Raw genomic sequence first — 26,953 nt, forward strand, 5'->3', positions numbered from 1 at the left:
GCAGGAGATGTGTTACTATTCAATACTAAAATTCCCTGGCAGACAGAAACAAATTACCTGGGTGTAATTCTCGACAAAAAGCTATCTTTCAACCAACATATCAAGTCTGCATGTGCAAAAGCATCTAAAGCCATAGCTCAGATTTACCCGCTAATTAATAGAAATAGCAAGCTCAGCAACAGAATCAAATTGCAACTTTACCAGATGACGATTCGTCCCATAATCACCTATGCCTCTCCAGCCTGGAGCCACACCTCTAACGCTAACATTATCAAGATTCAGCGTGTGCAGAACAAGTGCTTGAGAATGATTCTGAACGCCCCGTGGTATGTTAGAAACAGCCAGCTCCATAGAGACACAAATATTCCATATATTCTCTCTTATCTACAATCCTTAGCTTCCAAGTTTTTTCTAAAGACGTCCACACACCCCAATGATTTGATTCAACAAGCTGCAGCATATGAGCCAACGGACATATTCAAATATAGAAGACCAAAAACTATATTAGCCTCCTATAACGATGCATAATCTCCATGCCCATTCAGGGCGAGCAAACTGCTCGTAAATTTTACCCTCACTGTAACCACGACAGATAGCGGGGAATATGAAAAGCATCTTGCTTCACCCTTAAAGACATAAATGTCAATTGTCAATTGTCAATTGGTATTAACTGGAGTTTTGATGGGAATAAGATGGCGGCTTGCGTGTTAGTGTTTCGTGTCTTGTATTATTGATTGTGAATTTGACTGATATGCTTTTAGAGATTTATGCTTATTCATTAGTAATAGCAGTTAATTGCTTGCTGCCATAAACAGGCACTTTATTTTCATAGTGGTTTATCCAGGTAAGTCAATTGAATTTACAAGGGCGATACGCTAGGCCTACTGCCGCTAGTATCGCCATTGTATTTTATATCGTGACATCTTATTGCTGGTAGACACCTTAGTGTGTCTACGGGATTTGCTAGTGGACCCTCAAAAGTCCACAGGAGGATTATCTATACATGCTCGGAACACCTGAGCAATCTCTACTCTTTCTCCATCTGTGTTTTAACACATTCCCAAATTATTGTCATGGCAAAACTTCTGACTGAGGCCAAATTCGAGGTAGTATACATGGAATTCCTCAGACTAGAAAAGCTGCTGAGTGATAATTGGCCAGGAAAAGTCAAGCTCTTTGACACCCCCCCCCCCAAAGCAGTCACAGAGGAAAATATGGTTGACATGAGTGAAGAGCCCATAACTCTGACGCAATCAGATTTAGCACACTCCCCAAGTATGGAAGATGCTACATCCCAAGACAGCAGTTATCATACCTTGGAAACAGATACAGAGTTCCAATTGGTCAAAAAGAAGAGGAAAATCTCCACCAATGTGGAAGAACCCAAAACAACAGGGAATGGTCATAAAGAAAATATACCACCAGTAATATTAAGGGATAAGGAAAAATGGATACCTGTCTCATCAGCCCTCAGAGAACAAAACATCTCATTCTCATGGGCCAAAAACTCAGATGAGGAAGTTAAAATACAACCCACTACCGTCTCGGATTACAGACAGATGACCAGATTTATGGACAATGCTAACGTCCCATATCACCTTCACTTTACCCAGCGAAAAGAACCTGAAGGTTATTCTACGTGGGATAGCTGAAGGTATCACTCCTGAAGATGTGTCCACTGATCTCTACAGACAGGGCCTGTCCCCAGTTAAAGTCAGCAGAATGCTCAGATCAGATAAAAGACCAATGCCTTTGGTGCTGGTGGAAATAAGCAAGACACAAAAGCAGATCTCTGAACTGACTGTAGTATGCGGTCTCAAAATTTCAACTGAGCCTCTTTGGAAAAGAGCATCTGCAGGTCAGTGTCATAGATGCCAAAGGTTTGGACATGCCAAAAAATTATGTAAGGTAGCCTTCAGGTGCTTGAAGTGCAGTGAGGGGCACCAGACCATCACTTGCACCAAACCTCGCACAACATGCTGTGCAAACTTCAGAGGACCTCACCCCGCCAACTACAAGAGATGCCTTTCCAATAAAAAAAAATCGAGGACCAACAAAAGTCAATCTTGCTCCTCCACGTAACAACGTTTTAAGCAACCAAACGAATCGTCTTCCAGTCCGAAACACCTTGCCTTCTACCTCACAAGAAGGAACAACCATGACCAAAACATCAAGAACTAAGCCTCCTACATCTCTCGAGCTAGAAAGCTCCAACATGACATCCATTTTAACAGCCTCGCTTGCCACCATGCTGCAAGAATTCAGCAAGACACGCCCCTTAACATCTCCCAGAAAAAGGTTCCTGCAAGACACTCAAAACATTATAACAGCTATCTGTCATGAATAATAAATTCAAACCAAAAGATCTTAAGATAATCACATGAAATTCAAATGGATTGATGAAAAAGATTTTGGAACTTCAAGAATTTTCAACTCGTCTCAGTGCTGATATCATCTTGATTGGTGAATCACATCTAAGACCAGCTAATAACCCAAAAATCCGTGGTTACACTATGTACAGAAATGACAGAATTGGCACAAGAGGTGGAGGAACAGCCATATATATTATTGTATTATGATTCAAATAACTCTTAGACAAGCCCAAAACAGTAAACCTGGAGGTGACCGGTGTGGAAGTACATACCTTCAATGCTGGGAGTCTCAAGATATATGCTGCTTATAACCCTCCAAGCATTCCTCTACTGACAACAGATCTGGACTCCATACTTGGTCCAAATGACTCCATAATAATAGCAGGAGATTTCAACTCAAAACACATAGCTTGGTACAGCTCATCAACTAACACCAAAGGCCACACACTTTTTAACTATGCAATGCTCGATTCTGTTGTTGTGGCCGGCCCTACCGAGCCCACCCACTTCAGCCTTTCGGGTGGCTCGGATATGCTGGACATTGTCATCTTTAAAAATTTAAGATACCAATTCAAATTGGAATCAGTCAACGAATTATCTTCTGACCACAGTCCCATAGTACTTAATCTAGGTTCATCAGATCAATTCTCCCCTCTGCACACATTCATACCATGGGACAAATTAGCCAAGGTTCTTCCCAATCATATTGGTCCGGTGCCCAATATCAGTAAAAAGGAAGAGATTGACACAGCAATAAATAACTTAACCATACAAATTCAGAAAGCAATACAATTAGTCAGACAATCCACTGTCTTCCACCCAACCAACCGTATCCCTGAAGAAATCGTGGATCTAATCAGAGCAAAAAATAGAGCCAGGAAGAGATACCACAATACCAGAGCCCCACAAGATAAAACAATATTGAACAATCTAAACAGGCAGGTCCGAGAAGCTCTTCAAAAACACAGAAACCAACAATGGGAAACCAAATTGGTTAACATCAATACTGAAGATCATTCTGTATGGAAATTCTTAAGAGCAATCCGCACCAAAAAGCAACTCATATGCCCTATACAAAACAGGAAAGGGACAGTTCACAAAAATGAAGAGAAAGCCGAAGCACTAGTAGATAACCTAGAATCTCATTGCAACCTATCTTATACAAATCTAAATATCAACCTTATGTACAAGATTCATCGTCATGTTAGGACAACCTTAAGACAGAACACTATTAACTCCGAACATATCACTCCTACAAATCCGGCAGAAAGTATAAATATCATCTCCCATCTAAATAATAAAAAAGCTCCAGGACCGGATGGCATAACTAACAGAATAGTAAAACTACTTCCAAGAAAGGCCATAGTCCATCTTGTCAACATTACAAATGCCATCTTTAGATTATAGCATTTCCCTACTACATGGAAAACAGCCACAATCATACCAGTGAAGAAGTCAGGAAAAAATGCTCACCTTCCCGAAAGCTACAGACCCATAAGCCTATTGTCCAGCCTCGGAAAGGTGACAGAGAAAGTGATCCTCTCAAGATTCCAAGCAGAAACAGATAAGTTAGGAATTTTGCCTAATGAACAGTTCGGCTTCCGTAAGGCCCATAGTACAGCTCAACAAGTGCACCGGCTGGTAGAAATCATTACTGAAGGTTTCAACTGGAAACTCAATACAGCTGCCATCTTCATCGACGCCGAGAAGGCGTTTGACAAAGTATGGCATCAAGGTCTTCTCTACAAACTGATAAAATTTAACTTTAACAAGTTAATAAAAATAATACAATCTTACCTGAAAAACAGATATATGCAAGTCAGGGTACTCGAAATGGTTTCGACCAGACGCAGGATCTCGGCAGGCGTACCTCAGAGATCTCTTCTGGCACCTCTCCTGTTTTCAATCTATGTAGCAGACATCCCTCTGAACTCAAGAACAATATTCACTGCATTATATGCAGATAATACTACACTGATGACAAGATCACTGAGCCCCAAACTGGCAACTAAAAGACTACAAACTAGCATATACTTTAGAAAAGTGGATGACAGACTGGAGGATCCAAGTTAACCCCCAGAAAAGCTCAGCTATATTGTTTACTAGAAAGAAAATCCATATCATGGAGGATATTTATTTATTGGGAGTAAAGATTCCATGGCAGACTGAAGTTAAATATCTTGGAGTGATTCTTGTTAGTAAACTCCTATTCAGCAAACATATTAGTTACATTTACCTCAAAGACATCCAACGTCTTACCACAGCTCTACCCTATGATCAACAAAGTAAACTGGACACATCAAACAAAATTAACAATTTATAAGATGGTAATTCGACCGGTTATCACTTACGCATCCCCAGCATGGAGCCACCGCAAATTCAAACATTCTAAAACTTCAGAGATTACAGAATAAGTGCCTGAGGATGATTCTGGATGCCCCTTGGTTTATAAGAAACACCCAGATCCATAGAGAAATTAATATCCCTTATATCTCTTCCTTTCTCATAAATCTAGCTGAGAAGTTCTTTACCAAGACAAGTAACCATTCAAACCCGTTAATCAAGGAAGTCTCGGAATATAATGAAGCAGAAATCAACAAATATAAAAGACCAAAGTCTATCTTAAGTTCAGCTGAACACAACCAACTTCACTGCCCTCAATGGGAGAGCATATAGCTCACAAACACTCCATTCAAAGTTCTTTCATTACAAGACAAAGGGAAATATGAAAAGCAATTTTGCTTCACCCATCTAGCCAGAAATGTTAATGTTGGTATTAACCTGCAGTGGAGCGCGATAGCGATGTCCACCGCTCGGTCAGTTTTGGAATTGTGGTGCTTTTATTATATTATGTGGCTTAAATATCATGCGATTTTTGATTCAGTGCTCTTGCCAAAACAATACAGAGTCCTGTAGCAGTGCCGGTAAGACTACAACTGCAGGGTAAACGTGTTTTTATTTATTTATTATTATTTTTTTAAGATAGATACTTCACATTGATAGTCATGGAAAAACAGCTAAATGAGACAATATTCGAGGAGGTATATAAAGAATTTATAAGACTATGTGAACTACTTAACAACAGTTGGCCAGGAAAAGTGAAACTGTACGACACGTTTCCCCCGGAAAGTGTCACAGACGTTATCGCAGAAGGTCAGTCAGATTCAGTGCCTTCTACTCCTTCAGCGTTTGTAGAAGTGCGAGCACGCAAAAAACGAAGAACAACAGAAGAACCACACAATGACAATAATGAAATTGAACAGAATTCTCAGGGTTCGGACGCCGCTATTTCTCCCAAAGAAAAGGTGCCTCCGATCATCCTTAGAGAAAAGCAGAAGTGGGCAGCTTTAAGATCCACAATGTCCAATCTGCACATTGCCTTCATTAAGGCCAAAAACATGGATGAAGGCATAAAGATCCAGCCAGCAACAGTGACAGATTATAGAAGGTTGACCAAAGAACTGGACGACAGAGGCATCCATTATCATACCTTTGCGCTCAGTTCCGAAAAAAACTTAAAAGTGGTATCTGTGAAGACATTGACACAACAGAAATAGCTGCTGACCTGAATTATCAGGATCTGCCTCCAGTCAAGGTCAGCAGAATGTACAAAGCAGACAAGATTCCCATGCCATTAGTCCTAGTTGAGATTCATAAAATATACAAGGATATCTACAACTTAAAAACAGTTTGTGGTCTCATCGTCACACCAGAACCACTCCGGAAAAGCATCAGAGAGCCGACCAGTATCATCTTCTGGGCAGTGCCACAGGTGCCAGAAGTTTGGCTATGCCCAGAATCTTTGTAGAGCAGAATATAGATGTTTCAAATGTGGGGACAGCCACCCAACCAATACCTGCGCAAAGCCGAGGACCACCTCGGCGAAATATGCCAACTGCGGTGGCCCTCATCCTGCGAACTACAAAGGATGTACTCAGCTCCCAAAGAACAGACGGATGGAGGCAGTAAATCAGCCCTCCTCCTCCTATAGTATGTATCAGAAAAACAGAGACCTAGGCATCAAAACCGGAGACTCAGCGACCACAGTCGGAGACCTCCAAAAATAGAGACACCCAAAAGCAAACAAGAAGTTATGCCGATGTACAAATAGTACATCGATCATAGACACGTACAAATAGACCAATACCGGAACAAAATCAACCAACAGCACCTAAAAATCTAACAGCTGTTATTACGGCCTCACTAGTAAAGATGCTACAAAATTTCAGCCTTTCAAACCCTACTGAAATCTCCACTAAAAGATTTCTTCGTGAAACGCAGGTCATCCTCACAGCTCTCATAAATGAATAGTAACAAACTCATTCCAGCATCTCTTCAGATAGTTGCTTAGAACGCAAATGGCCTCAAAAACAAAATTCTGGAACTCCGAGATTTCACATATAGGTATCAACCAGACGTTAATTTAATCAGTGAAACTCATTTAAGACCCTCAGACAATCCTACAATAAGGGGCTATCACCTATACAGAAATGACAGATTACTCTACAGAGGCGGCGGCACTGCCATCTTCATTAAAAACTACATTAAGCACCACTCTGTGAGCAATCCTTCAACCACTAACCTTGAGATCACAGGCGTGGAAGTAGTCGCCAGCTCCACTGGCAAACTGAAAATCTACTCAGCTTAAAATCCTCCTCAAAAATCTCTACTTCACTCTGATCTAAATGCCATCTTATGCATCAGAGAGCCGACCATTATTGCCGGGGATCTGAATTCCAAGCATCCTGCGTGGAATTGTACAACCACAAAGACGAATGGTTGCATCCTTTCCAATTACTTAGGATCAAGCAACGCTGTTGTGACAGGCCCCCACCGAACCAACTCATCTCAGTACGTTCGGCACTGCTGACATCCTGGATATAGCTATCCTACAGGATATTAAACTTCAATGCAGCATCATATCTATGGATGAACTATCATCCGATCACAATCCAATTCTACTACAGCTGGGAAATCAAGAATATCTGTGTCCTCCTCCTCACTCCTACATTGCATGGGAAAGACTGTCAGCATCACTCAAGGATTATATTGGACCTGTTCCTCACATACGCACAAAAGAAGAAGTAGAAACTGCAGTTACAAATCTCACACAACAAATTAATTCTGCTATAAAGGTAGCTACCTCCTACAAATCTGCCTGCAAGCCAGATCGTTTGCCTGAAGACATCATGAACTTGATCAGAGACAAAAACAGAGCTAGGAAAAGATTCCATAACGCACGTGCACCACAAGATAAAACAGCTCTAAACAGGATAAATGGGGCATTTAGAGATGCCCTTAAAACTCATAGAAACCAAGTTTGGAATAAAAAGTTATCCTCTATCTCTCTTACTGATCACTCTATCTGGAGATTACTGAGAAATATCAGAAATAAAAAGTTTCCTCTCCCCATAATCTCAAACCAAGGCTTAGTTCACACAGATGTAGATAAAGCAGAAGCCATACTAAAGTTTCTTGAAGAGCAGTGCAAACCCTCTTATAACAACTTAGATTTCAATCACTTGTACAAAATCCGCAGACAAGTCAGACACGTTTTAAATCTCCCAGATATCAGCGCTGACCATATTGCACCCACATCACCTGTTGAATTATATGAGTTTATTAAAAAAACTTAAGAGCAATAATGGCATCTCAAACACGGTAATCAAGCTGCTGCGTCGGAAAGCTGTACTGCACCTGACCAGTATAATAAATGCAATCTTAAGATTTCACTATTTTCCTTCCACCTGTAAACTGGCTGATGTAATTCCTATTCATAAGCCAGGCAAAGACCCACACCTACCGCAAAATTATCGTCCAATCAGTCTTATCTCTAAGCTGGGTAAGGTTGCAGAGAAGGTCATCCTCTCACGGCCCCAAACCTCAGCAAATGACCTAAACATCCTCTCTAAAGAACAGTTTGGTTTTCGGCAACACCAGTACTATTCAACAAATCCACAGAATTGTCAAATACATCACCACCAGCTACAACTGGCGCAGTGTACAGGAGCTGTTTTCCTAGACCTATCCAAAGCATTTGACAAAATCTGGCATTTTGGTCTCCTGCACAAACTTATCTCAGCCGGTACATCACTAAAAATGGTTCATCTAATCCATTCATATCTTCAGAACAGATCAATGCAAGTGAAAATCAACGGTTCTACATCGTCCCAGCGCCATATCTTTGCTGGGGTGCCGCAGTGATCTCTAGTGACTCCATTGCTGTTTTCTGTATACATGTCAGACATCTCACAATCCGATGACTTCCATTTTGGCCCTGTATGCGGACGATACGGCAATACTAACCAGATCTCTCAGACCCCATTTCATTAACAGAAAGCTTCAAGAAAACCTTCTAAAGCTGGAGGGCTGGTTCTCCAAGTGGAGACTGGAAGTCAACCCCCTGAAAAGCTCAGCCGTTCTTTTCTCAAAAAGGCCAATGTCTCCTGCAGGAGATGTGTTACTATTCAATACTAAAATTCCCTGGCAGACAGAAACAAATTACCTGGGTGTAATTCTCGACAAAAAGCTATCTTTCAACCAACACATCAAGTTTACGTGCGCAAAGGCATCGAAAGCCATAGCTCGGATCTTTCCGCTAATTAATAGAAATAGCAAGCTTAGCAACAGAATCAAATTGCAACTATACCAGATGACGATTCGTCCTATAATCACCTATGCCTCTCCGGCCTGGAGCCACACCTCCAATGCTAACATTATCAAAATACAGCAAGTGCAGAACAAGTGCTTGAGAATGATTCTGAACGCCCCATGGTATGTTAGAAACAATCAACTCCACAGAGACACAAATATTCCCTATATTTTTTAAGACGTCCACGCATCCCAACGATTTGGTTCAGCAAGCTGCAGCATACGAATCAACGGACATATTCAAATATAGAAGACCAAAAGCTATATTAGCCTCCTATAGCGATGCATGATCTCCATGCCCATTCAGGGCGAGCAAATTGTTCATTAATTTTACCCTCACTGTAACCACAACAGATAGCGGGGAATATGAAAAGATTCTTGCTTCACCGCTAAAGACATAAATGTCAATTGGTATTAACTAGATCTACCTACTGATGAGTTCCAGTTTGTGAGGAGTGCCCGATCCAGCGAATCTGAAAGAGAGAGCTGCATGTTCCAGTCCTGCTGCCAGAAGCTTCCAGCCTTGGTGAGAACATTTTTTTAGTTATTTTTGTCCTTTCTTTTTGCCTTGTGCCTGCTTGTAGTCTTCCGCCTTTACTAGTAACAGGAGATTTCTGCAAGCGGGGAACGCTTGGCCCTGGTTTAAAGGTCTATCCACTTTTCTGGGACTTAATTCCTAATGAGATATTTTTCCCTCTTCCAAATGACTTCATTTCTGGCGCGAGTGAAGACCCTCGGTATAAAGGCAGGCGTCAACGTACCGAAGAGGACATTAGCGAGAGCTATCGCCGACATAGTAGGGGCACAAAAGATATTTGGTTTTATCCCTTATGGAGCAGGTACATACCAAGTAGTTGTGAAAAATATAGAAACCAGGAATAAGTTAATGGCAGGTGTAGAAGGTGAAGGGAAAAAGATCTATCCCTTCGTAGTAGGAAGTCTACTGAAGACACTACGAATAGAAAAGTTCCCTGTAGAATATCTCGAGGAAGGGAGTGAGATAATAAAAAAGGTTTTCTCAAAATGGGGAGACGTACGGGACGTCAAAATCACCAACGATGCCGACTACCCCGGCTGGAAGACTGGCGAGGTGACCTTCCTTATGGAGATAAAGGCCGAGCTCCCCAACTTTGTATTTCTAGGCTCTGCCAGGGTAGTAGTCAACTACCCAGGTGTAAGAAAGCAATGTTTTCGGTGCGGATCACTCGAACACCTAGGCGCAGACTGCCCCAAGAACAAATGCAGGAACTGCATGGCGGCAGGACATGCCCTAGCTCAGTGTGAGGCACCTTGCCTGAAATGTGGAAATACAACCCACAAGGTAGACGTTTGTCCCAACAGGACACAAGTAGAACGAATAGGAGGTGCTATATCGCCAACACCAGCAACCACTCCAGTAAATAAACCCGAACCCGCAAAAAAGGACGATATTCTAGCTATAGGCAAAACAGCAGAGGATCCTAAAACAATGGAGCTGGAAGACTCTCCAGTCATCCAACCCCCAGCTATCGTGATAGTAACAACAAGAAATCAAGCCGCCGCCACCACGAAAAACTCAGAATGGAAAATAAAGAAAAAAAAGAAACGTAATGTAAGGAAAACTCCCATCGAGACGGAAGAGACCACAGAAGTAGAAGAAATGGAATCTAGCAACAACACAGAAAAAAGACCAATCAGCCCTGAAGAAGGAGAAACGAAGAGAACAAAACCAGACAACAGATGCCCAGAAGAAGTATCTGACTCTGAGGAAGAGGAAGAAAGGGAGATCAGAATAGGAAACCAAGAAGAGACTGAGGAATCAAGAAAAGGCAATATTACCACAGCCGAGGAATCGGAGGAAGAATCCATCCCCGCCGCGGACGCCCAAAGGGTTCTAATGCGCTTAATTCCAGAAGACTCCGAGGTAATCCTCCAAAGGGCAATAGGCCAAAACAGGGGCACCTATACTCCTCCTCACAGGTCCTGAGACCATAAGCTTCGAATGGGGGAGACATCTATATAGAAAGATTAAGTGAACTAAATCCAGCACAGATAAAAGGAATCCCTGAATAAAGGAAAAATCACTGAATCCCTGTATAAAGCTCTTCACCAAATAATAAATGGCCGTGAAAAAACAGTAGCTTCTCAAATCTTACAGAAACATACAACAAAAAAAGAGTTAAGGGCAAACCAAAAACTTGTCCTCCTTTCAGGATCAACTAAATACTTAATTCTATTGTACAACTTATTGGTTCTCTAGTCCACTAAGGAGGGGGTAGACCTGAAAACCCGGGCTGCGAAGGCTTACGTCGAGGCGGTGCAGCTCCTTGTGGGCTGCATCACTCGGGCCGGGTTATTCCCCCAACTCTCGGTTCTCTGGTTGATAAAGTCCACCTCAATACGGATCCCGCTATCGCAGTTTTTTTTTCGGTTGTAAAGCATAGTTTAAGAATAATATAAGTTCCAAATTTTAACAAACATTTTTCTTTTTTTTAGGGGTGACGAGATGACGTCTCCAGACACCTGGATTAATGTAATCTAAAGTTATGTTTTTCGGGTAAAGTGAAGTGTAAATTTTAAGTTTTTTTTTAGAACAGGTGTAAGGAGATTATGTTTTATAGACCTTTTAGTCACAACTTCTGGGTTATACAGCTAAACAGGTTGACTGAGGCCTCTTTTTACCTCCTACTATCCTACTCTACCTTTCTTTAACTTCCCCTATTACTACCTGCTGACCCTCAGCAATCTTTATACTCCAAAGGCCGATGGTGAAAGACATGAACTCCCATTCTACCTACTCACTGATGAGACCTCAAAAAAAGGTCGAAACCATATTGTTCAACATAATGACCTTCTCTCATTATGTTGAACAATAATACGGCTCCTAGGAGTTAAGTTCACATTATGCGTAAATATCAGGAATAGTGATCTGAGCTTGTTCCACCCTTTCTATGATTTTCCGCAGCTTGCATTACCTTCAAGGGTCAGGTGCTGCACTATCCAGGTATTTGCTTACGCTTGGAATCGCCGAACTTTATATATAGTTTCTATATTCGGCATGAAACGCTTTGAGTTTCTTATTCGGCTAAGAAACAATATAGGATATATAATATCCCTTGACTTAAATAAATAACATAATACGTTATGTCTAACAAATTTAGACATAACATAAAGAATTAAAAAAAAAGGAAAAAAAATTAACAAGGAGAATATAAAGTAAAGAAAATAATTCCACTGACCAAGTAATTATTCATCGAATGTGTTCCATAACATCTGTTATCCTATGTGTATGTTTCTATTCAGATTTCCTGCTATTTATGGTCTGGTTTCGTCACCGTGGAGAGAAGTTACTTAACACTGGTGCAATATTATCTAATATGGAAAACTTGTTCTTTCTTTTGTAGAATATCTGATAGATTGTATGAGCAGTCATATATTTTTTCCTTATATATTTTGATGTCGGTTCTGATAGAAGTAAAAGTAATTGCAGCATCTTGCATTTCTAAAACATCTGAGAAGGTTTAAGAATTTTAGCATCAAATTCTATTCTTAAATGATGTTTGAATATTCTCTATTAATTTTTCAAACGATAATGGTTTTGTTTCACGATAATGAAATAAAATAAAGTCAGATTTGTGAATTATGTACTATTTTACCAGCCAAAATTACGCTGCATCTTTAGCCATAGCTCTGGATAAGCAGGGAAAGCTGACGAATAAGCAGTATCGCACCAAGAGAAGTATTGACATCTGGCGTGGTTGAGCGGTCCTTAACACGGTCTCAAAGCAAGCCTACGCAAATCTTAAGACCACAGGGTGATGTGGTGCCTTATGCGCCACTATTACATAGCATCCCCCTGGGAACTACCTTAAGAAAAACCGCAGCGACTGTCCACCAGGTAAGGTATGGTGGCTGCATAGATGTCTACTCGATGTCAGGAACGGCCTTTATTTTAGGGAATGATGAGTCCACATTGGCTCTCGACTACGAAGCAGTAACTTGTAACTAATACCTCTTCTCCGGGTACAAATGTCAACAATAGTAGATACTAAAAGAAATTTATATTTCATAAATTCACAAACTATTTTATGAAAGATATTAGTGTTAGCAGAGATCAAGAATAAAATATGCTTATGTGTACATTTATGCCAAATATAACTTTCTCCAACGATTTTATGAATGCGTTGGTTTAATGCCTTAAGAAGCATTTTGCTTTATAGATGGTGGCCCATAAGTCAGGAAGGATTTAAAATGTGAATAACGATTATTAATTTTTTTCATTTTTTTTCACGTTGTTTCAAGTAACATTTGGGAAATTAATCATGGAAAAGTTGACGACCCAACAACGAACCAAAATCGTGCAATTTTTTTTTATAATCACCATCCAATTATTTTATCGCAAAGAGCATATCTCCACCATTTTAATGGCCATCATGTTCTCCAGATCTGATGGCTTCCGACTTCTTCCTGTGGAGTTACCTGAAGGAAAAGGTTTATGTGAACAAGCCTAATAACGTTTCTTGAGAATAGCCAAAAATATTAACAGCTGTTATGAAACATACCGAGAAAGGACCCGTCTTTGTGAAACCAAAAATGGAAGGCATTTACGTGATGTCGTTTTTCATAATTAATAAAAAAAACTCCAGGTTCCGTATTTCGTTATAACAAAAAGGATAAAGCTCTTAAATGTTTTAATCCCTTTGTGGCTTATGGGCTACCCTGTATATGTATTTAATATTTTCATCTATTCCTTTCCAAATTTCATAGTGATTAGGAAACAAGTAAAATCCTTTTTTTATTTTACTAGTTTTAATCGATTTTTTAAATTAAAATATGAATCAAACTAAATTGCAAATTAATATTCCTATAAATTAAACACTTAAGTTTGACATTATTTTCATATTCTTAAGAAGGTGGTTGCACTCTTAAGAAAGAAAACGAGAGTTCGTTTCGTGAAGTGGGATGCGCAGATAGTTGATAGACATAATATTCGACAGCACCTCGATTGAGCTTGTGGTGAATCTTAACTAGTCAATAAATTCGATATTCCCATATAACAGTATGATAGAATAAAATAACTACTCCATTGGAAGAGTTTTTCTATGCGTCTCATGAATCAATGAGACTAACATCTTTAACATTTTTATAAATTAGTTTAAAATTATTTATACTCCATTTTTGAATCAGAAATAGCTACAGGATAGAATGTTATTAAGCGGATTTCATTATTATTAAAAATGTTACTCAGAAATGTACTTTTACCTGAATTCCACCTACCAAAATTTGAAACCTAATTTGCACTAGTATCGTAAGCTGACTAAGAGTTAGTCTGGAAACTCTGCATTAGAGATGAATCATGAGACTCTCTCTAGTCACTCAGTTCTCCAATACGCACGGAACATTTATTATTTACAGAAATAAAGTACACACGATTTTGCATCATGTATACATTGTTTTACGTGTTCTAGAATGTTACTTCACATGCTACATGTACCGTCTTTCTTCAATAATAACCTATTTTATACTCCATTTCCAGCTTGTTTCTTTCCTGTAGTGACTTGGAATATGAAGAGTTCCGAAATTTGATTTGGCTTGCCTTATTGAATACGTTCTCCAATCCTGTACTCCATCTCCCAATGGACGAACGGCACTGCACTCGAGAAGTGTATGTCGAAGTCATTTTGAGATAATGGAGTAGCTGTTCCTACCTCGAATGATGCAACTTTGCGAGCTAGCTCTTCCAAGGGATTTTCTCAGTAAAGTTAATCAAACACTGAAGTAAACCAATGCTATTATCTCCAGAGCTTCACCTGCATTTTTTCCTTTAAATGTGACTTTTCTTTTTCTATATAAAAAGTAATGAAAATCCGCTAAGAATGTTGAGAGAAATGCTTGGATAAAAGAAACAAATTGGTTATGTGAATTAGAGAGAAATCGAACCAGACTGTCTACAAAAAAAAAAAAAAAAAAATTACAGGAACCCAAAACAAAGAGTGATCTAGTGTGGTGAAAACAGGTATTTGTTTTTAGACAAAAAAAGAAGAAATAACGCTTACACAGATTGTATTTCGTATGAGTTAAGCTCCAGTAAGAGGATTACAATTTACAAAGAACAAATTGATTGAAATCTCTTGTTCTAGGTTAATGAGCTTTCTCCTTTTATTGAAAGGCATTTTTGTGTGTTTATATTTTTATACAGAAAAAAAATAACATATGACATATATAATAAATTTAACCAACATGGAATGGCCCATTCACAGTACTGATGTATTATAGGGATTACAACCTTTTGGATCAACATAAAAAATATGCTCACGGAATAATCATTCGCTTCTGTTTCAACTGGATAATATAACTACTGAAATTAAGGAATAATTAAGTGCATGTTAGCGTGTGATTTGAAAGGGAGAATTGCATTCTCCCTTTCACACGGTTGAGACGACGTTTAAGATGAAGGGATCCAATTTGTGTTCAGGCGATTTATGATTCACATGATAGTAATAACTACGGCAATGCATCTAGATTCTCAAATGTTGCTAAAGAGCTGCCTTTACCTGTCGAACAGGAAAAGCATTGGGATAATTGGAATAAAATGCTCCATGGCACCACGATAGTTTCTTTCTTTTAGAAGAGAACCGCACAGTTTGCAAATTTATTTATATAATTATCTAAACTTATCTCTGTTGAAAGAATGAATATCAAGATATTAAGGAAGGTAAAATGAACCTGAAAAATGGATTAATAAAACTAAAACGGGAAAAATCGGATGGATGGAAAATTTCAGCTGCTTGCATCAAGGTACTTGGAAACCATGCATATGTCGAGTTTTTCTTCAAACTCAAGCTATACTCCAATTGAACTCATCAATCATTAGGTTATTCATCTAGATTATCCCTTTCCAATGTATATATAATTAAAAATATATTTCAGAAACGTAACGTTAAAATTGAGAACCTTTCGGTGGGCCTGGTTGTTCAGCATAATACCTGAATGAAGGCGGTTAATATGCATCATTCTATATCAATATATTATAATTAGATCTATTACGGTCTGCTAATACATGAATATAATTTATTTATCATTCTAAAAAGTGAATAATCAACTGTTTGAAATGTTTTCATATTTTGTGGCTTCATGTGTAGTCCATGATGAACTAAACTAGTCATTTAGAGAATCGTAGCCATCAGAAAATTCCAAGCCCAAAATTATTCATTCTGAAACAAGGTTCGATCCACTATAATCCTAATGGTTAAAGAAATAAAATAAACCCCGTTAGGTTCATTGATTTAGCCTAATTTGTGAAATCACATTCACAAAATCCACGGACGAATATAAACTTCTAGTACTTTAGTACCGAGAGTAGGATGGACAAATCCTGCTCTACACACCACACATGGAACTTTTTCAACAAGAGGACATTGAATTCATCTATCTAAAGGCTATCACAAATATCCTTGTGGCGGAATTCGAACCCACAGCTTATTTGGAAGGGGCACTCGGTTGTTCTAGTCGTCATTTATACCTTATTTCTCCTCTTCAGCTTTAAAACACAATTGTCCTTATTACTGCCTATTACTGAGTAATGCCTATGAATGGCATTTTCCGTGCATCGCATTCTGTCTTAATAGAATTTGAAATAAAAGTGCAAAGTAATTCAGTATCAGTTCAAGTAACTACAGTGTTTAGAATAAGCGAATAATATTCTTGTTAATGAAAGAAATAATGGTGCATTATTATTTTCCATTGCGATTATCGAATAAACAACTGTTTTCTTGGGAAGTTTTAAATATTATTTGTTGAAATAAAGCAGATGCGTAGGAAGTGCAAGGAGAAGAAAATGATTTATCTTCTGCTGAGTTCAAACCTGCGTATTCGCATCAGATTGCATGTCTATTACTGCACGGTGTACTCAAATGCCGTCCCACTTCTCAACTGTCTAGTTTTGTTCTTTACGATTCTTCTATCATCTCGACGTGTATTGATCTTTCACTTTTTAGAGTGTCTATTTATAAATGTAAGAATGAAAATCTCAAGGATTTTCATTCTGTTTTGATTAGGATCGCTTATTTTTGTTTAAAATCTTTTCACTTATCTCGCTTCTGTTTGAGCTTTGGGAATTCTCACATAGTGAATAGTTCTGTTCATCTTTCTTTAACCAAGTTTCATTTATTTCACCATTCAAGATTGAGCTGGTATCATATTACGGTAACTGTTTTTGTAACATTGAATAACATTTTCATCAGGAGGCTTAGTCCTTTCCAAGAAATGCCGTAAACCTGTGGTTTCCACCATAGTTCATAACATATGGATACTGCACTAAATTAGCGTAGAACTCTGTGGAGATTCTTTCACGATAATTAATCCAAAAAGGGTTATAAACCTAGAGCATGCGACTATTACTATTAGTTAGAAAATCCAGGAACCCCTGGATTATCTAACTAAATATATATATATACACACTTTTTTTTCGATATGCTATTCCTGACTATTCATTACACGACCATCAACAAATGACCTATACCTTTGCAAGAAGATAAAGACAAATTCAATACTGCCACCCAAGTGCCCCAGGTTGCAAGAAAAATGTCAATTTTTCCAAATGTAGAAATTTTAGCCCCCCCCCCTTATGACTTAATCCGCCCCTGCTTATTCGCTGTCAGGGAACTCTCACCTCTGGCAATCAATTTCCACTCATTCACCACTCTCCAAGTAAAGAACCTAGCCTGCACACCCCTTGTTAACCATATTGTTAGACATCTTCCGTGTGGCTGTTTGTTTTCCCCACTGCCCATGTACTGAAAAATTTCTTTTGTCAATCTTATAGACATGCTAATTTGAAACTAATCACAATCTGGTTTCAAATTGGTCACATAGCCAAGATAAGTTGCATTACATACTACAACCATCTTCACTGTTCAGAAAAATTTCCCATGTTTATTTATACCTATATCATTTTCCCTATTCAATTTCATGTTAATCATTTGCTCAGCCTCGTGTATAATATATCCATTTGAGACAGCGGATTAATCTAAGATCAGTAACATTAGAGCATTCAATTTCACTCGACAACCAACTTTCATTCCAGTAACAACCAAGAGATATCAGTTTTCTGTTTTGATCTATTCAAGCATTCCCATCTCTTGCAGCCTTTTTTTCGACCCCATAGATGCTTTGTGTGATACTTTTACTAATTTAGACTAACATTTCATCATTCCCAATTTATGTCGTAGATTGACTCGCCTCATGTAAAATAATATTAGGATAATGTTTACGACCTTACTGCTGATTTTATTAGAATAAAGTATTACGTTTTAGTCTTTAATTGTAATGCAGGAATTGAATATGAAATACAATTCCTTATTGATGTATCACTTAATTCTGCAAGCCATTTTCTTTTCGCAGAGTGATTTTTTTTGAATATTGCTCTATCCTAATTCTGCTTTAACATGACGAATATACACATGACTAACGAATACTTTGTAGTCAATGGATTGATGCTTAATTTATCTTGAGCATAATTGAATGTCATGAATAGCGCACTCCTTAGCCTTATATTTTCGTCAAAAGAATGATTTTGTTGCTGAAAATTTAGAAAAAAAATTATAAACTAACTGTGGTAGCTGTTCGTATAAACAAGAAAATCATTAATCGTATAACTGAATCAATCTTGGGATTAGTTTATTATTATCTGTAAGGCTTGAGATCTTTTAAAAAAAAAAACTAAAGTCAAAAACAATACTCATTACTGCTCTCTTAATAAAAAATATGCTTTTGTTACTGGAAAAGCGGTGTGAAATATATGTGAAAACCTGTTAACTAAATAAAAGAAACTGCGTATCCACGACTTCTATGAAACAGTTTTTTTGTATGTGTCTTTTTCTATTAACTGCTCTCACTATTAGCAAAATTAACCAAGAGCATTAAATTTCAGTTAAATGTTAATATGCATAAAATGTTATTTGAACGAAAGTTATTAGTCGCGCTGTTGTTGACAGTTGGTCTTTATTTTCTTATTTACCAAAACTCATTAGGATGGCTGTTTTAATGGTAATGAATAAAGAAATAAATAAAGGGTTCAAAAAGGGTTCACGGTTTCATATCTAAGAATTTTATTGTTTGCATTTCCAACATAATAAACGTATTTTGTGTTTTGGCAGATAAATTCAATTTAAAAATAGCAATCTATTGCATTTTAGGGTACTTGTATTCTGTTATCTCTTCGTAATTCCATCAACTTTTATTAATGTCATTTTCCGCATTAGCGCAGTCATGAGAGCGATGTAGCATTCGTAATTCGGTTAGAAAGACCTACATGCGAATCCAGTCTGGACCTCGGTTATTCGAGTCGGTTTGTTTTTCAGCCAACTCACGGTAGATAAACTGGTCTGATGAAGTGGTGGAAAGGCTTTTTCTTCCCTCAAAGAGCGGGCAAACCAGATAGAGAATGCAGGCAGTTAACAAATATAATACAGTAGCCTCAGTTGCTTTGGCCATAGCATCAACCATACCAAAACTAATATATATAAACTGGTAGTCTTGGCATAGTATCTGAGTAAACCATTAGTTCGCCAATATTATTAAGAAACGCTGGTGAGAGGAGGAGAGAATAAATTTGTAAGGTTTATTTAGTTAGAACAATACGATTACTAATTCTAAATCGTTGTGATTTGATAGTGGAGAGGTATTATGAGAAATTAAGTGTATAATTTTACAATTCATTTCTCATGATAATTTTGCTCTTAATTTTACACTTAACTTTTAAAAGAGCGAATGTTCATTTTCGTTTATAATGATATACTAAATGTTTCATTATTTTCTTCAGGAGACCACTAATGCTGTACAATATGACAAATAATTTAGAAGTTTTGATGATGTGTACGTCCGATATGGTATTCTCATGTAAGCTAATCAAAATAAATGCCTGTGTACTTTATTTTGTCAATCCTGGTGAAGAGAGTCCGAATAATCTAATATTAATGCTGTCAGCCAGTGTGTTTTTGAACACCATATAATGGATCATTTTATGTTACGAAGTACTGTACAATACAAAACAAATCTCAGCCAGGTGCTTATTTCTAAGGCTGCACATAGTTCAAGCACTTCATTGAATTAAATTAGAAAACATCGTCATTTATGAAAGTACCTTAGCTCTGAGGGATAAGTAATTTATATAAGTCAAAGTGGATTTAATGCTTTCCCCGTAGCATTCCACTGGAGATGATAAATGTATTTCTGTTTTTTCCAGTATTTTTTAAAATTTCTTTTAAAAAAGTTTCATCAGTCAAAAATGAATCGAAAGTTGTAGCTGTATGAACTGCGCGTATAGTATAGTATATTCACCTCAACAGTGTTTTACAGACGCCTTTGATAGTTCAAAGTGGGTATGTCCCAGTGAGTGGCATTTATCAATTAATAATAATTATTATTAAATGGCTAATTGTAGATCTTTTGTTTATGAAGACAAAATTATTTTTATTTAGCGGTATGTATGACGATAGGTAATAGATAACTATGTAAGATGTTTTGGGAAAAACAGATTATGGTGAATAATACGTACGAGTAATAATTATTGGATTTAAGTAATATTTCTTTATTTTTATTATTTTTTTTTTTTAGATGGGAACAGTGATTTTTTTGTTAAGTACGTTCGGGTAGACTGGCTTGGTTCAACGATAGGTTTAATAAATAACACATCTGGTGATAAATGTCTGCCTTGATAGTTACGGTTATCTTGATATATACGTATAGCTTGATAAATACACCTCTTCAGTAGCCTTGGAAAAGGAATAACGTAGGAAGGTGATAATGTGAAATTTCTTCAAGAATGGAAACACAGAACTAGTTGTAGGAATAAGACCCCCACTATCTAGATGCAGACTGTCACAATTATTGTCGGAATTGTTTATGGCATGAGACTGGGATGTAAAATTACTTAGGGATGCACGAATATATGCTTGTTGTGTCATACAATGTCTATAGATGTCTGTTATCCTGCAGTAGGAGAATTTTATTATTTTCTGCTCTTTTGTTCCTTATTTTTCTGTTTAACAAAAATCTGAAGATAAATACAATTGGCTGTTTTTGATTTTCTTCTAAGTGAGAATGTTTTGGAAGTTACAATATCAGAATCATAACCAGAATTTAGATCATAACAGTTCTAATCATCCTGTCGTTCAACTGAACGACAGGATGATTAGAACTGTCAGCCAAGGAGTGGTTTTCCACCAGAAAATTTTATATTTCTTGGAGGAAAGTTATATATTATGCTATATTTGCAGCATGATTCGTTGCTCCGTAGATTAGCTTTCAAAGCTTCCACATCCCACTGTACACCAGTGAAGACGTCACTGCATGTTGGTTTGGGTAATGTGGAATCTCATGTTGTGAGTCTCAGTTCTGCATGTTTTTGTGCAGATTCCTGTTCTAGTCGATACCCGCCGTATCGGCCGACGAATAGCGGTTTTTTCATATTACCTTTTTTTTTTACCATTTTTTCATATTGGACCCCTATGGTCACGTTCGGTGAGTGTCGTGGGTTGTTCACTGCGGATAGCACTTGCAGTTGACTTTCTGCGTTTCCATCTCGGTATGGTATCACTGATTGTTGTCCAGAGATGGCTCAGTTTGTCAACAATTTTCCAGAGACATAGGCCTACAACAAGGCATCCTATCCCAACGCCTCTTTCAAACTCCGTAGGTTTCCTTCTCACAGCCATTTCACCCGGACACAGTTGCAGTGACTTGGGAGCATCATATTCCTTTAATTTGTACCGGCTACAAACACGTTGCTGGTTACATGGCACTATGCATCTTGCCCATGGGAGTGTCCGTTGACTTCTTATTGACTACTTTCCAATCAGTGTTCATAATGAGTATTACTGCTTGATAAGACACGGTTTGGAATCATAGATTAGGGAAACACTGTTTTGCATATAATTAAGCATTGAATAAAGCTTCAGCAATCACTGATGTAAAGCAAATCTTATTCCTTGCTGGTATATTTTCATTATTATCGTATGCAAATATTTTCAGCTAATCTGCTGTATTACTTTCCTCGATGCTGAACTGTATACAACGAGGTAATTACTTGCTGAATTGCAGTTCAGATATCTGATTAAATTTGGTCGCAGTGAATGGGAAAAACATTTGCATCTTTTGTAGATTTCGGTGAAGTAGCTCTAATTCTGCAGTAAACGATCTTACTTTCAAAACATTCATTAATTTTCTCAGATTATTTCGTAAGATTATTTTGTATTTTAAATTAACGTGGGAAGCTAATTGACCGATATATTTTAAATAAATCTGGAATCTTTTAAGCTGAGTTGTCAAGTACTTCCTGGATGATTATACTTTAATTTGTATCGAAAGTGGAATTTTAATCAGTAGTGCGAATGATTTCGAAAATAAGACTTAAATTGCAATTTTGAAGTTGCTTAAAAATATAATTTTAGAATATTCACTTTAGGAAGAAATTTAATTCAACAAGAATTTGATACAGAAGCTGCAAGAATTTTAAAGGAGAAAAGAAATGTAGCAGGTGAAATGCTAATATAGTAAAATCAATAAAAACAGCCATCCCCAACCTGATATACCATGAAAGTACAACAATACAGTGTGCATTAGTTTTTAACGTGACGAATCTATTTTTATGTAGCGTGTCGGTATATTGCAAAAATACTTAAACAATTACATTCCTTCTGTCCGTTCGTACGTCTATAGCTACGGCTAAACACAGGCACCTACAGGTTTTTCCATGGTCACTACTCTAGTGAAGTTGCAGCTGTCCAGCATCCCTTTACTGTGCAACTGCAAGCACACTCAACCTGCTCCTATTCATCCTCTTTTATTCTGTCCACCTCTGTCCTCTGCAACAGCTTCCCTTAAGAAGTATTCCCAAAACAGCTACAACCTGCAACTCTTAAAAACAAAAATCAATAAACTTCTATTTCAGTCATCATCTGCATACCCTACACACGACACTATATACCAGCGGTGGTCAACTACGCGTCCTTTTGATGACAAAATAATTCCGGTAAGACTTAGAAGAGCCGCAACCTTTGACCTATGCGATGGTACGGGAGTAAATGAGTATGCGCATGGGGAGGCGGGGATGCAGATTCTATGCCTGTCCGCCACAACACGTTAGTTACACTTCCTGCACTCATTTATCGGTATCGTTCAATATATTGTTGCGTGAATCCATTGACAGTGCTTGTTATCGTTGAACTCTTTTTCAAGTGCTTAGAAATGTCACATAAATACATATGAAGAGGAACACAGAAGTTTTAGGCCAGAGTGGGAAGGGGAGTTTCTTATTGTGCAACGACAAAGTAAACCAATGTGTGCCATATGCCAAATAACACGTGCAATTCAAACCCAGCAATGTCAAGCGTCGTTATGACACGGATCACAGTAATTTTAGTAAAGAATTTCCTCTTGGCTCTGATCTGAGGTGAACTAAACTTTCAACTTTGAAAGAACAACTCCATAGGCAAAGTAAATTGAAATTTACTGACATTGTAAATAACTTACACCATAACTTGAAAAACTGTGCTGCATTTAGTCTGGCTTGGGATGAATCTACAGATATTCAGGACAAACCACAACTAGCAACATTTGTCCGCTTTGTATCCCCCAACCTGGACGTCAAGGAAGAGCTATTGAACTTGGTATCGTTGAAAGATACATGTAGCTCTGACATCAAAGAAGCTCTTGATGTTGTACTTCCAAAAGCTTCAGTATCGTGCGAAAAAACCGTCAGCATTGCTCCAGCTATGAGAGGTAGAACTAAAGGGCTAATGGGGCTCCTTGAGAATAATGAATCTTATCCTGCTTTCTTACCTGTACATTGCATTATTTACAGGGTACATCTAGTTGCCAAGTGTTTTAAATTTGAACATGTAATTTGATCTAATAAAATTAACAATCTAAGAATTGTTAATTTTATTCGTTCAACTGCTAAAACACACCGAAAATTCAAAACCTTTCTCGATGAGTTGAATTGCGACAAGATTTTTAATGACGTATCATGGTTTTGTTTATTAAGGTGACTCTCAGTTAGCAATGTATTAAACAATTTTTGTTGTTGTTAGACCCAATCAAACAGTTTCTTAGAGAGAAGGAGAAATTTTCCCTCATCTCGAAGACACCCAGCGGTTGTTAGACATGAGATTTTTCACCGATGTTTTCAAGCATCTACAGATATTAAATAATTCACTCCAAGGGTAAGAAAAACTAATAATCGATCTCACACAGACCGTGCTAAGCTTCCAAAGCAAACTGCAACTTTTCCAGAGAGACATGGAAAATAAAACTTTAAATCATTTCGTTTGTCTGAAGAAAATACTGACAAATTTGCAAGGAGTGGAATTAGTTAAACGGGATCTGATGTTAGCAAATTAAATGATCTGGCCGAAGAACTCAACAATCGATTTTGCGACCTTCGAAAACTTAAGCCAACATTCGCTCTTTTTTTTTTTTTTTTTTTTTTTTTTTTTTTTTTTTGGAAAATCCCTTCCTCACGAACTTGCTTGAGCGCAGTTGTCCTATTTCAAAACCAGTTGTGATGGATGTCGCAGCTGCAGAACTGTAGCTTTTGGAACTTGAAGAGGACGGACCGAAGCTAATGAAGCAAAGTGGATGTTCCGTAATTGAGTTTTGGAAGCAAGTTCCGGACCAACGGTATCCAACACTTAAGAAATGTGCCGAAAAACTGATGACCAATTTTGGGCTCCTGTGAAGTGCTCTATTCGACTCTTAAATTTATTAATTCTAAATATAGATATGTTTTAAATGAGGAACATTTGAACGAGCTTGCAAGAACTGCTTTGACTAATTGGACACCTAATTTTAAGGAGCTTACTAAAAAAATGCATACAAGGAAGGTCTCTACTAGTAAATAAGTACAGTAACTATTGTTTAGACTTAAAAATTATTCTAATTGCTCAAAGTAAACTTCATTTAATGTGTTTCAAATTAAACTTTTTTGCAGTAATTTTTATTATTCTTGTTTTTCTCTTCCTCTTCTTCTTTTCTTTTTATTTTTGTTCCCCTTTTTTGTTGTCTCCTCTTCTCTTTTTGTTTATTTTTTTCCTGGTAGAGCGTGAAGTGACGCGTAGAGGCGAGCCGCATGCGGCTCGCTAGCCACGTTGTAGCCACCCCTACTACATACCCTGAAATATCACTGATGTAGAGCAGATCTTATTCCTTGCTGATATGTTCTCATTATTATCGTATTCAAATATTTTCAGCTAATCTGCTGTATCGCATTCCTCGATGCTACACTATTTACAAAAATGTAATGACTTGCAGTTCAGATATCTGATTAAATTCGTAGAAGTAAATGAAAAACATTGAGGTTGTTTTTGCATCTCGTGCAGATTTCGGTGAAGCAAAGCTTTTATTCTACAATGAACAGTCTTACTTTCAAAATATTCATTAATTATTTCGTAGGTTATATAAAAAGTTTTATAACGTATCGCACATATGCGGTGTGTGTGCTAAAATGTCTCGAGCTATATCCGTTTGTATTTTAAAATGACCTATTCTAGGGCCAGAATTATTAATTTTTTTAATTTAAATCGGACTGTTATACTGGTAAATATAGTGGCTCCTGTAAAGCTTTCGTGGATGGATTTATAATAAAAATGGAGAGGTGAAGGCTAAAATAATCTGAAAGTATGTGTGATAAAAGACAAAATAAACTTTCTACAGTAATTAGCCAAAAACACGAGAATCGATTGCTGTCATGAGTGAAAGCATTCAAGAATATTATCATTGAGAAACTGGCGACTGTTGTACGTTAAAATATTTGTTTGCGTCCACCAACAAACAAGATACACAAAAATGTCAGATTTAATTGGATTTTCATTTGGTGCTTATTCTGCCTTTCCAAGAAAGTCGAGTTTGATTCAGATGATTAGATTTGCTAGCAATTCGTGATAATTACCGTATTCCTTTTGAATCAGCCAATTACCATGGCAGTGGTGGTAAAAATATGCTTGTCCGTTGTTGGATCGTAATGAATGATGCTCCGATTTTGCATATTACCATAACTTGTAGGATCCTGTTTCTTAAGAACATTTCGTACACTGAAATTTAGAATAATTGACTCGATAAAAAATTACACGCACAGCGATTATCCTCTTAAAGAATCAACTAGCAAATATACTTCGGTACGTCCGCTTTGCATATTGTTCAACAGTTAATTCAATTTGGAGTGTGTTGTTTAACAAACCTTAATATCTCTATACCCAACTTTTATCAGTTTTCAGCAGGTTTCTACCATCATTCGCCAAAATATTGGTAAAATCTAGTGCACGAATAGATAGTCTTAGGGATAAAAACCTGAGTTTCCAGTTGGAAAAATAAATGCTTAATTACGCAAAAGTAATACTCGGTTAAAATCAAGTCTGGTGAAAACTTCTGTTTATAAACTGAACTTAACTTTTCTTTTGCCGAATCAACATTCATAGATTAGTATGAATGCACCATATTCATAGTACTAGTTATAATTTATTGTTATTTATCAGTGGGTATTATTCGAAAACGTAATTTTTCAATCTTGATATTGCAATTAATGCACTATCTGTAAATAAGCAAGAACATCTGATATTAGAGAGAGGCATTCATTTATTTTTATAACTATTCGTTTAGAGATAATAGTAAAATTCTCATTTTGTATTTATTTCATTAGTAACAGCTCATTGTTTTGAACGATTTTTATTCTGTTCATCTGTTCAGACAGTGCGCTATAAACCTCTTTATGGCAAGTGCACAGTAAATCAGTTTTCCATTTAAAAAATGTGTAATTAAATACTTACAAGAGAGAAGGATGTTCGAGTATTAAAGCAATCAAGAACTTGAAGGACATCTTTATTAAGAAGTTTTATTATGAAGAAAAGATCGGGGAATTTTTTAGAGAGGTAGATCAGGAAAAATTATACGTTTTT

The sequence above is a fragment of the Typopeltis vanoorti genome, chromosome 8 (assembly GCF_054136105.1).
Source record: "Typopeltis vanoorti isolate ZY-2024b chromosome 8, IOZ_Tvanoo_1.0, whole genome shotgun sequence".
Classification (NCBI taxonomy): domain Eukaryota; kingdom Metazoa; phylum Arthropoda; class Arachnida; order Uropygi; family Thelyphonidae; genus Typopeltis; species Typopeltis vanoorti.